The 12,952-nt window shown below is 42.7% G+C and overlaps 1 long non-coding RNA gene across 2 annotated transcripts in view; it reads right to left on the bottom strand.

Annotated features, from left to right (window-relative positions):
- LOC137333377 (uncharacterized) overlaps window positions 1-12,358 on the bottom strand; it is a 48,598-nt gene extending 36,240 nt beyond the window's left edge. The window contains exons 1-3 of one of the 2 annotated variants that reach the window (XR_010965886.1): window positions 12,293-12,358; window positions 11,243-11,284; window positions 10,129-10,229 (exon numbers count right to left, since the gene is read on the bottom strand). This is a non-coding gene — a long non-coding RNA (uncharacterized lncRNA). Of the gene's footprint in view, window positions 1-10,128; window positions 10,230-11,242; window positions 11,285-12,292 lie in introns of those variants that run through there. The other variant, XR_010965885.1, reaches the window with a different exon arrangement.
- Between the last annotated feature and the right edge of the window lie 594 nt (window positions 12,359-12,952).

The raw sequence follows: 12,952 nt of genomic DNA, 5'->3' as shown, positions 1-12,952 counted from the left end.
ACTACCTCTTTGACCAACCTGTCCTAATTTCTCTTTATGTGGCTCGGTGTCAAATTTTCTCTGTGAAGCACCTTGGGACGTTTTACTACCTAAAAGGCGCTATATAAATGCAAGTTGTTAAGGATGATGGTGGGAGTAAATGGAATGCAGATGGATCAATTTGCACTAATCATGAGTATTTACATGGTGAGATTATCAGTGTCTTTGAAAACAGCATCTGCATCTAAAAGGAAATATAACAGTAAAAAATGAAGGATTGGAGAAGGAATAATGTAAATGATAGGTTGGGACACAGTTACACAGCCGACTCTTTAGCAGGCAATGAAGTGCTTTTTCCCAAAATGCTGCCATTTTCTAACACCCATCATCAGGTTAAAGCAGAGGCAGAGAAAGATTCTAATCTGAGTTCAAATAAATGAGATTCCCTTCAGATTGTCGGCTTGTACTCTGGCAAAAGTTCAAAGGGAACGCTCTAGTTCAAAACACATATGGGCTGCAGCTTTCGTAAAATGAAAGAGGGTAAAAAAAGAAATTCCTCACGTCACCAACGGTACAATAAAGAGAAAGTTGGCCTCGGGCCTTTAACACTCAAATCTGCTCGGTCCCAAACAGCACAGAGGTCAAAGGTTGTCCCCAGCATTGCACCATTATCCCAGATGCAATTGACCCTTGTTTCTGATTAACAGGATTCCACTCCTAGGTTTTATATTTGGATTGGCTTTACTTGAAATGGACACAGATTATAATTGGTGCGAATGTTATCTTGTGAACCCATTCCCAGTTGACCCATTTGTACCTTTGTCGGGGGTGGGGGGGGCAGCATCTGGATGAGTGTATGGGCTGTTTAGATCCGCTTGATGGGTCCACAAGCTGGCAACAGAAGTCCCACAGAGGGCAACAACCAAATTCTATAATATTGCCTCTGCACATAGGCATTTCTCTGGCCCAACCGAACACTCTATGGGCCGTCAGCAAACAGCAGACAAGTCCAATCGCGTAACACCTGTAACAACCGCCAGCGCAGTGTCCAGGTAAGTGTGAGGCAAAACTGTGCAGTGCCTACCTGTACCAACCGCCAGTGCACTGTCCTGGTAAGTGTAGGTCAAAACTGTAGTCACTTCATAAAATATGTGTATGGACATGTTTTTCTAAATTTAAGGAAATGACTGCAGATACTGACACAAACCTCCCCTTTAAATGATGGCAAGATTAGGGATACATGAATTTTCAAAGTACAATTCCAACCATAGCTAACAGGCAATATACCTTTAGTGAAACAGTATTTACATTCTTGTTTCATGCCGCCTTTTTATCTCAAATGATTTGAATGTAACATTGGACGTGACTTTTTACCATCAACATAAACCACCAAATGTTTGTAGAATCTTTTGGGAGGAGAGTTTCTATTTTGCTGGAAAAGATAGACCAACAGGTAGACAATGAGTCAATAAATATGCAGACTGGTAGTAGTACTGTTATCTCTCTAGAAATCTCTTTATTTTACACTAAGCCAAGACCAATATAGACAGCTAGATGATCTTCCAAAATCAGGGACGTTTAAGTACATCAATGACCTTCCCTCCATCATAAGGTCAGAAATGGGGATGTTCGCTGATGATTGCACATTGTTCAGTTCCATTCGCAAACCCCTCAGATAATGAAGCAGTCCGTGCCCACATGCAGCAAGACCTGAACAACATCCAGGTTTGGGCTGATAAGTGGCAAGTAACATTCGTGCCAGACAAGTGCCAGGCAATGACTATCTCCAACAAGAGAGAGTCTAACCACCTCCCCTTGACATTTAACGGCATTATTAATGCCGAATCCCCCACCATCACCATTGACCAGAAACTTAACTGGAACAGCCACATAAATACTGTGGCTACAAGAGCAAGTCAGAGGCTGGGCATTCTGCGGTTAGTGACTCACCTCCTGACTCCCCAAATCCTTTCCACCATCTACATGGCACAAGTCAGGAGTGTGATGGAATACTCTCCACTTGCCTGGATGAGTGCAGCTCCAACAACACTCAAGAAGCTCGACACCATCCAGAACAAAGCAGCCCGCTTGATTGGTACCCCATCCATCACCCTAAACATTCACTCTCTTCACCACCGGCGTACCGTGGCTGCAGTGTGTACCATCCACAGGATGCACTGCAGCAACTCGCCAAGGCTTCTTTGACAGCGACCTCTACCACCTAGAAGGACGAGCAGCAGGCACATGGGAACAACACCACCTGCACGTTCCCCTCCAAGTCACACACCATCCTGACTTGGAAATATATCGCTGTTCCTTCATTGTCACTGGGTCAAAATCCTGGAACTCCCTTCCTAACAGCTCTGTGGGTGAACATTCACCACGCGGACTGCAGCGGTTCAAGAAGGCGGCTCATCGTCACCTTCACAAGAGCAATTAGGGATGGGCAATAAATGCTGATCTCGCCAGTGACGCCCACATCCCATGAACGGATAATAAAAAATTCCTATACCTTTTATGTCTCAGATCTCTTCAGGAGGACTGTGGGTCATCTGTGCCAGTCCTCGTCTGCAGGGTGGGCCTTCTGGCAGCTCTACTTGTCACTCTGCCTAAAGCAGTGCAGTCAAAAGATCTGCATGCAACCTGAGGGGTTGGAACTGGCACGGGTTACCTGCGATCTTCCTGGATAAGTTTGAAGACTTAAGATATAAGGGCAAATTTTGCGAATGCCCAGGCAGATGAGAAGGCCCATCTGTAGCACTGTGGCTAGCACAGGCTGATAGTACTAGTCATCTTCCTGTGGAAATCTCCATTATTTACTTCAAGTCAAGACCAAATGCTGATAACTTCCCAAAATCATGGGCTTTCAATGACATGATTGGCAGTCTCATGAACTTGTGGCCTGGTGCTGAGTGTCATCTGCCAAGACCGCATAATGGAAATTCTGTGCACATGTCTTCCATGATTTCCCATTAATGAATGGAAAATTGTGGGGAAAGTTCAGCTCCCGATGGGAAAAGCTTCATGCCAGGATTGCACATTCGTAAGATTTACTATCCAATATCCTTGGCAGTCTAGTGAGGGGCATCAAGTTAATGCACAGGTACAAAAAGTAATCAGAAAGGCTAATGAAATGTTGGCTTTCATCTCAAGGGGGTTGGAGTTCAGAAGTGAGGAAGAGATGCTTCAGTTGTACAGAGCCTTGGTCAGACCCCATCTGGAGTAGTGTGTTCAGTTTTGGACACTGAACCTCAGGAAAGATATATTGGCCTTGGAGGGGATACAGTGCAGATTCACCAGAATGATACCAGGGCTTAAAAAATTAAATTGAGGTTGCATAAACATGGTTTATATTCCCTTGAGTTTAGAAGGCTGAGGGGTGATCTAATTGAGGCGTTTTAAATGATAAAGGGATTTGATAAGTTAGATACTGAGAAACTATTTCCTCTGGTGGGGGAATCCAGAACAAGATGACATCATCTTAAAATTAGAGTTAGGCCATTTAGGCATGAAATCAGGAAGCACCTTTTCACACAAAGGGTACTGGAAATCTGGAATTCTCTTCCCCCAAAAGGCTGTGGATGCTGGGTGAATTGAGATTTTCAAGACTGAGATCGATAGATTTTTGTTAGGTAGCGGTATCAAGGGATATGGAACAAAGGCAGGTAAATGGAGTTGAGGTACAGATCAGCCATGATCTAATTGAATGGTGGAACAGGCTTGAGTGACTGAAAGGCCTGCTCCTGTTCCTATGTTCCAACCCAACCAGAAAGGAGATGATTGGGTAATTCCTCCGCCAATCAGGTCTGGAGACCACACTGCTGTAAGTGACTGGGAATGATTTTACGCACATAATTTGAATTATGTAACTATCCACCACTCACTGCATTTTGCTGGAGAAATCACCATGCTTTTATTGGAAGAAGTTTCTGTAATTTCGGTCACGAGTTCTGTTTGCTGCAGTTCCGAGAGTGTCTTTTTAAATAAGACTCTGTAAATAGACATTGCTTGCTTTGTTGTTTGCTGAGTAAATAGACTTTGTTTGCTGTGAGTCCTGCCTTAAGTCCTGCCCTGCCTCCAACTGATTGGCTGACACAATGCAACTCATTGGGTGACACGGTGAAACTCATTGGCTGACAAAATGGTGTCAATTGACAGTCCGAACCCAAGCAGTATAAACTCCAGAAATATAGTTGTGCGGATGTATTCATTTCCCCCTAGTGCTGGTAGATTGCTGGAGCTGGGTGGAAGAAAGCTCTCTATCTAGCAGTGAGAACCTTGGTGGTCCAGGGATGGTGGTGTTTGGTAGAACAGCGAAGCTTCCCTGGGTAGCAGGCAATACAGATGACAGAAGTTCATGAACCGAGCTAATATCATTCGTACCTTCTTTATTAAGAAATCTAGATGAAGGGCCAAGTCCCATCAAGGGTGAAATGGGTGAGGAGAGAAGACAAAGTAAAAGAAGAAATAATGATTATGTGATGCCCAGCTTGAGTTTTAAAAGCCTGAAGAGGAGGAAGGGAATATTAAGGGAGGTAAAGTTTGGAGAATCTAGGAGAGAATGAGCTGGAGTAAGAGAGAGTGAAATGAGTCTAAATTTGAGCTGAAAAAGGATGCAGGAAAGAGGGAGAGCACATAGGACAATGTACTAGAAGCTTAGGAAGACAAGCGGAAAGTTCAGAGTAACATTGACCATAGTATTGATAAAAGTAGAGAAAGAGTAGGAAGGATACGATGAAGAGAGACAGATTGGAAATGAGAGGTGAGAGAGGGATCTGCTTATCATATGACAGATTTTTTTCTTGACCTTGGCATATTCTAGTGTAACAGATATAGACTACAAGACAGGATTGGTTTAACCAATAAACCACAGAGTGACGTGTGGGCCCAACTCGTTCTGTGGTTTATATTTTCAATGAAGCATCGAATCCTGTCACGTATCTAGTTCTTAGTTCTATTAAGACCTTAGAAAACCACATCGAAAGAGTGTGCATTTCCGACAGATACAATGCCTGCCACCACTAAGATCACAGGTATTGCAGCTGGGCTTTTGGAACGGGCTGTTCCCGGCTGTTCTGGGAACCAAACCTGGTTGAAAAACTCCCCAAAACAGAATTGCTTTTAACCCCTTAACAGCCGCACACCCGCTGACCTTAATTCAGTTCCCGTGTGCTCAGTAACTCCTCTGAATCTCCTCACCCAATCAGTATTTACAGTTTACACTGAGAAACGTTGAATAAATTGACTTTTACAAAAAGGATGATAAAAATTGATCGCAATTCTTTTTAATAATGGTGCCGATGGAGAGAAGCATAATTTCTTAACAGCTTCGACATAGCAGTGGCACTGTAAGGTATAGAGGTTCCATAGAAAACCACCGTGGAGGTGCTGGATTTCACAGCAGCAGAGGGTAGATCTTGACTTTGTGCGATAGTGTAAAACAGGCGATAGTTAGGCGGCAGCCCGTTTTGCATCTCTCCCGATTTCTATTTCCGTTCACTGCCAACCCGCTATCACCCGTTTTACACTGTCACACAAAGCCAAGGTCTACTACGCCCAGGAGTCAAGACCTACAGAACTGCCTGAATTTGTGACGGTCTCAACCCAAGATTTCTTCGGCACAGAAGAATTTTGCTTCAGCACAAAAGAAGTTTACCCTGCCTCAGATTGTGAACTGTCCTTTTTCGTTCGCCATCTGATGTTGGGGATTGCTACATTGAGGTTACTTGACTGACAAGTCTGTCCATTGTCCCTCCTACTGGAACGTGCTTGTCGGACAAGCCGAGAAGAGTAGTTTTTCCAGTCTGTCGCAGAATATAAAGTAGTTTTGGTAAATTTAGCCCAGAGTAAATAGGTGGGAAGAGATCCACTGTCATCTTTGTTTTAAAGCTCTACAGATTACAGCAACCCAGGTAATTTTTAGGAATGTTTGAGAAATCCTGCGGCCTGGAGTTTCCGCTTTGGGCAGAATCATCACTGGCACATTTTAAACCCCGTCACGCCAAGTTTCTGCTAAAATGCACCAACATAATCACAAACGTAAAACCTGCCATTAATCAGCGCAATTCAGCAGCTTAACATAGTGTAATCGTTTCTTTATTTTTGTTTGCAATCAAAAATATTCATTGATGTATTTAAGAGATGTATTTAAGAGTAGTAACCTGATGCAGTTTTATGGGCTTATCACCAAAAATAAGCATTTTTAATCAAGGTGTCCAGTCCCCTGACTGTGAGTAACCTGATTTAAACTCAAATGACTCAAAAAAATTATACTGAAGCATTTACTGCTTTCATTGGTGCGCACTAATCAGTTTCTTAGTAAATTGATACCTTTTAAGATTTAAAAACGTTTAAACCGTGCCTACTAGTGCCTTTGTGCCTGAGAAAACTCGCTTAATTTTAAGACCATCTTCGAACGGGCGCAATCAGCGGAAACTCACCACCCTCGTTGTTTCGATTGGGGGCTGGGCCAGTGTCGTGGGCGGGGCTAGCTTCAGCGCGATCTTTTTTTGAACCGGTGCAAAACATCGCGGAAACTCTAATCACGCCAGGCACAAATTACATCCGGTGTAAATTGAAATTCCTCGAAATTCCTTTTTGCGCTGATTTGGCCGGATTGCGCTGGATAAAGCCAAAGCAATCTAGCGGAAACTCTGGGCCTGCATATTTTAATCAGCTACACTGAGAGTGGGTTGAGGTGGTTGCTCTACTGCCTGGGGAAGGTGAGAATGGAAGAATGTAAATTTTGTTCCTTGCTGGATGGAGCGTGAGTAAAGAGGGTTTCTCTTTCCCGGCCTGTGGGAATTTGTTACGGTCGTAGAAAATGTGTGGCTCTTCAGAAGAGACTGTAAAAGGAATGGGTGTGTGATATACAATGGCTGTTGTTTATAGAGATCTACAACCAGGATTCCACACCCCTCCCCCCCACCACCAAACTTTTGCAAACATGCATGAATCACGTCAGAGAAAGCATCTCTGTTTTTTATTCTGGATGATTTTTAACGCTAATTTAGTTTGTTATTTGTTTTCTGGATATTCACCGCCATCTTTTATTACCCGTATCATTTGTTTCATTTATAAATTCTTAGCACTGGCACGGTGGTCCGACTGGCCGCCTTCTGTGCTGTCTCACTCTATGATTCTACCTGGTCAGTATAAGGAGTAGGGTGATTAAGGAGCTGCTCTTCTTGCTGTTTTAATTGCCACCTCGCTCATCAGCTTTTCTCCCTTCCTCTCAACAAAGGCACCTACAGCCCCCCCAATACTCACCCTGCTGGCCATTTCTTATGTGTGAACCTAGGCCGGTTTGTGTCAGTAGGCCATTTGACAGTGGAGGACATCACAGCCAAGCTGCATCCTGTCCTCATCCAACATCTGAACTCAAGCATTTTCCAGCAGGAGTCACTGGACAATGATCAGGAGCATTAACCCCGCCTCATCTCCACCTCCCCCACCCCACCTTCCTTAGCCTAAGGCCAATTGTCGCACCCTGTCCACTATCTTAGCTGGCAAATTAGGCAGCTTGTCTAAAAGCACATTTTCTACGTCTGAACTTAGACGTTTCCCCCTGCTCCCCTCCCCAAGCTGTTGGCCATTGATGAGGACTGTGAGCCCCGCCTGATTATCCCCCTCCTAACACAAAGGTGGTACTGAGGCCCATTGTAGCACCCTGACGCCAGTCCAACTGTGATCAGCTGACTCATGACGGACCAGTGTTCCTACTTGGTCTTCCTTGATCCGTACTATCGTGCTTTTATCAACTGAGCCATGGCGGGAGCCGCTTTAATTTAATTTTTTAAAATAGCTGATTCAATGGTTCTTGCAAGCGTGCAGTCGTGCACCAGCATACAGAGGAATAACCACTTAAAAGTGCTTGGAGGTAGACGCAACATGACCCCCACCTTCCTGATAATATAGGACGATGTGAGGCTGGCTGAACCCAGGTGAACTCTGCGTTGAATGCATTCACATTTGCTATCAACTGCCTCTTGACCCAATTATTAACCTTAAGTCAGACAGAAGTTAAAGGAGAGAAATGTATTTGTCTGAATTGTCACGTAATCCTTCTCATTACAAAGAGAAACACCTGTACATTTAACTTTGCCGCTCAGTCTCCCCGTGTCAGCATGTTTTATGGTCTTAAACTGCTGGTTTGAGACAGCCTGGGAGCAGGCGTTTTAAAAGGAACTTCCTCCCCATTGTGTTCATCAGGAATGGGATAGGGATTCAACTCAACCAGAGAACAGGCCAAACCAGCAACATGGAAGGCAGAGTAATAGTTGGTTTAGATTTAAAATATCCTATTGGATAGACTGTTACTTTTGCTATTTGATTGGATAGTTTTGAATTGAAACGACAAATCAGCTCTGTGAATTTTAGTTCCAAGTTCATCCTAAAAAACAACAAAAATAATAGTCTAGCCAATAGGATATTGTAAATCTAAACCAACAAGTGATGTAAGTGCCTCCCACGTCTCTGGTTTGACATATTGTGTGGGTTAATTTGAAGTCAGAATGGAATCAGTGATTGACTCTTCAGTTCAGTCACTGATACAGGGTGAAACTTGTTCTTGTGACTTGGAATTAAAGAGCTAACCTCTATCAGAAACAAGAGATAGGAACAGGAGTGGGCCATTCGGCATGGCGAGCCTGTTCCGCCATTGAATTAGACCATGGCTCATCATGGTAACACGGGGAGGCTAAGAGGCAAAGTTAAATGTACAGGTGTCGCCCTTTGTAATGAATAGATTTTTAATGGGGTAAAAATCGCACGGAGCGGTGAATGAACTCTCCTCGCCGTTCCATAGATTTATACTAACCCACTAACTTACTGCGGTCTTTTCGTCGGCAACTTCCTCGAACAGGAAGCGAAGAAGAGCCCAGCATCAGTTCAGGCGCAGCTAGGGCCCTGGGAGAAGCGAGAAGATCGGTCCTTCCCCTCGACCAATCAGATCGCAGCATTTTTGACCCGCTGCGTTCACTGTCTCTGCAGGTTTGGAACGTTAAACCAGGAAGTGAAAGGTACAACATTTTATATCAATGTAAAAACAGTCATTGACAGCCAAACAAAGAGTAAGAAATAATTGAATTAAATTAGACAGAAGGGAAAAGTAAAAAAAAAATATTTTTTTAATTTAAAAAACATTTTTAATGACCAAAAGCTATCAAAACGAGGAGTAATGAGACTCCACATTTTTAAAAGTTAATTTTTAATTATTTGGTAGTCATTCAGACTTACCATGCTGTTAAAACTTAGTTTTGACCCATATTTTTAAGCGTACCTGTTTGGTGGCGTAATTAGATACTTTTCAGCTGGGCAGATAAGCAAGTTTGCACTTTTTCAACGATATCTCTGATTCCAGCGTGTGATGTCCCTTTAATTCGAAGCTGTCATATCGCCGACGAACCACTAGGAGCAAGTTCCAGACTTCCGCGTTTCACTACGCATGTGCGAACATAGGAACATAGGAACAGGAGTAGGCCATTCAGCCCCTCGTGCCTGCTCCGCCATTTGATAAGATCATGGCTGATCTGTGATCTAACTCCATATACCTGCCTTTGGCCCATATCCCTTAATACCTTTGGTTGCCAAAAAGCTATCTATCTCACATTTAAATTTAACAATTGAGCTAGTATCAATTGCCGTTTGCGAAGAGAGTTCCAAACTTCTACCACCCTTTGTGTGTAGAAATGTTTTCTAACCTCGCTCCTGAAAGGTCTGGCTCTAATTTTTAGATTGTGCCCCCGACTCCAAGAATCCCCAACCAGTGGAAATAGTTTCTCTCTATCCACCTTATCTGTTCCCCTTAATATCTTATAAACTTCGATCAGATCACCCCTTAACCTTCTAAACTCCAGAGAATACAACCCCAATTTGTGTAATCTCTCCTCGTAACTTAACCTTTGAAGTCCGGGTATCATTCTAGTAAACCTACGCTGCACGCCCTCCAAGGCCAATATGTCCTTCCGAAGGTGCGGTGCCCAGAACTGCTCACAGTACTCCAAGTGCGGTCTAACCAGGGTTTTGTATAGCTGCAGCATAACTTCTGTCCCCTTGTACTCTAGTCCTCCAGATATAAAGGCCAGCATTCCATTAGCCTTATTGATTATTTTCTGCACCTGTTCATGACACTTCAATGATCTATGTACCTGAACGCATTGCTCCTCCATTTCGCCACTAACAACGGAGAGCGCTGTTGAGCTCTCCATTATTTCGGGAGCTATTTCTGCGCCAATATAGTCAGTCAGGACCTGTATTTATACAAAAATAAAAAAGTAAGACTTGCATTAACATAGCGCTTTTCAGAATCTCAGGACGTTCTGAAGTGTTTTACAGCCAATGAAGTACTTTTCAAGTGTCATTGTTGTAATGTAGGAAATGCGACAGCCAATTTGCACACTGCAAGGTCCCACAAACAGCAATCTGACAATGACCAGATAATCTGTTTTAGTGATGTAGGTTGAGGGATAAATATTGGCCAGAATATCGGGGAGAACTCCCCTGCTCTTCTTTGAATGGTGCCGTGGGATCTTTTACATCCATCAGAGAGGGCAGACGGGACCTGGTTTAACATCTCATCTGAAAGACGGCACCGCCGACAGTGCAGCACTCCCTCAGTACTGCACTGGAGTGTCAGCCTAGATTATATGCTCAAGTCTCTGGAGTGGGACTTGAACCCACAACTATTCTGACTCAGAGGCGTGAGTGCTACCTACTGAGCCATGACTATTAGAGAATAATAGAAATAACTATTTTGTATGATTCCTCACAAAAGGAAGGATTTTGAACTTTGCAAATTTGATGACCTGATGGCAGCATCACTGATGGGTAGGATGTGATTTGTTATCATTTGAGTCCACTGAGAAATGGCCATTTTCACTGCCTCATTGACATGTGAAACTGGTAAATCACACTAAGCCTGGTAAGTGTAGGAATTTACAGGGTTTGTTACAGGATATTGAGGTGCACCAGATTACTTGCCCTACGGTTGGTCAGCATTCTCGTGCTGACAGCCCACACAAACCCATTTTCACCAAATGATTTCCTTTCAGCTTCAATCCGACTTGACGTTAAAGCATTGCTTCAAGAGAAAGATTCACCAGTAGATTAAATGGGCCCGATTTTCAGAAACTCGAACACAGCCGTTTGTTGGTCACCTTCATAGAATCTGATTCAGAAATACCATAAATATCCAGATGGTTTGTACAACAGTCAGCATTTTGTCACCTGGTTTCGTGCCATTGAAAGAGTTGTCGTCATTTACCTCAAAAGTTGACTAGTCCTGGAGTTCCCCGTTTATTGGTGCCTGAATGAACAAAGAGGAAAACCACAGATAAGAAGCTACGTGTGGGCAAGTATGAAATATTGCATACTTACTGCATTTTTTTGTGTAAAAAGTTTCATCATACTTGAAATGGAAATTACTTAAAGAAGCATTCAATTGGATTTGAGTTCTGGTTCATCTGAAAGGGTCAAATATTTAAGTCTGAACTGGCTTCCAAATCTTCCAACTTGATTGATTTTTGTTTGTACAGAATAATTCTATATTTACCTAGCTGATCTCCCATGGCATTGTTCATCAGTAGTCTGGCATTCTGGCCACAGTTGTGATGTTTCAATGCGAAGATGGAACAGTGTTTAATCTAATCTGTCCCTTTAAAGTTTCCTGCTCAGGTACTCCCTGTGGAGAAATTATCTAAATAGGCACATCCTTAGGGTATTGGTGCTTCTAAATTGCTGTCTCCTGCCTTTGGATAGAGACCAGCTGATCAAGGTCAGAAAAACCAGCAGGATATATAATTGGTTTTCTTTCAGTTCTTTTTGTACTTTTAGCACTTTCAAGAGTAATTTCTGAAGTGTAACAAACCTGCGCTAGACCCAAGACATTATTTTTTTCATATATATACACATATAGTATATATTCACGCACTAGTAAATCTCGAGTGGCACTGCTCACAGTAGGTCAGAAGATGAGTTGTTTAAAAACAGAGAAAAATTATACTATATAATGTAGAATCTAAGGGTTGGTAAGTAATTGCTCTGCATTCTTGAAATGAATGGTGGGATCACTTAGAGTTCAGTATGTAGATGAGAACCCAAGCTTTGAATGATTGACAGATCAATTAAGAATTTGTAGACATTGTAGAACCTGTATCTTCTTGGAGAGAGAGATAGAAAGCTCAAACACAGCATTTGAACATTGTTTTGCATCTATAAGAAAGAGAGGCAAATGCAGGAGGAAGAAAGTACAAATTATCCTAATTGTACGAATGAATGTTTAAAATGTTTAAACATTTTTAACTTTACACCAAACCTGGAGCTGTTCAGTTCTTTCCAGTTTGTTTTATCTTGCTCCTCTGCAGCCTGCTGCAGCTCTTGAGAAAATGGAAGGAAGGGTTAGGCGTTCCAAAGGGCTGGGAGTCAATCATGTGGAAGGAATGACCAAATCAAGTGTGTTAGAAAGAAATTGCCGAGATTAATTTTCCTAGGTTAGAATAAATTTGCTTATAATTGAGTGACACAGAAATATTACACATGCATTACAGAAAACTTGTGATTCTGCACACTCTACACAAGACACATATATTACAAACATACAAAATTGACGGGCAAGATTATTGAATCGGGGACAGGGACTCGATAAAATTAACATAAGTAAAGCAACAGTAATGAAGAAAATAATAGCACTAAAGAGTGACAAATCCCCAGGACCAGATGGTTTCCATCCCAGGGTTTTAAAGGAAGTAGGTGAGCAGATTGCAGATGCCCTAACTATAACCTTTCAAAGTTCTCTAGGTTCAGGAACTGTCCCTCCAGATTGGAAAATTGCACATGTCACTCCACTTTTTACGAAAGGAGAGAGAGGGAATCCGGGGAATTATAGATCAGTTAGCCTAACATCTGTTGTGGGGAAAATGCTGGAGTCTATAATTAAGGATAGGGTGAATGAACACCTCGAGAATTTTCAGTTAAT

Source organism: Heptranchias perlo, chromosome 16, assembly GCF_035084215.1.
Source record: "Heptranchias perlo isolate sHepPer1 chromosome 16, sHepPer1.hap1, whole genome shotgun sequence".
In the NCBI taxonomy this organism is placed as follows: Eukaryota; Metazoa; Chordata; class Chondrichthyes; order Hexanchiformes; family Hexanchidae; genus Heptranchias; species Heptranchias perlo.
Note: the sequence above shows the minus strand (reverse complement) of the source record. Positions and strands in the feature narration are given on the sequence as shown.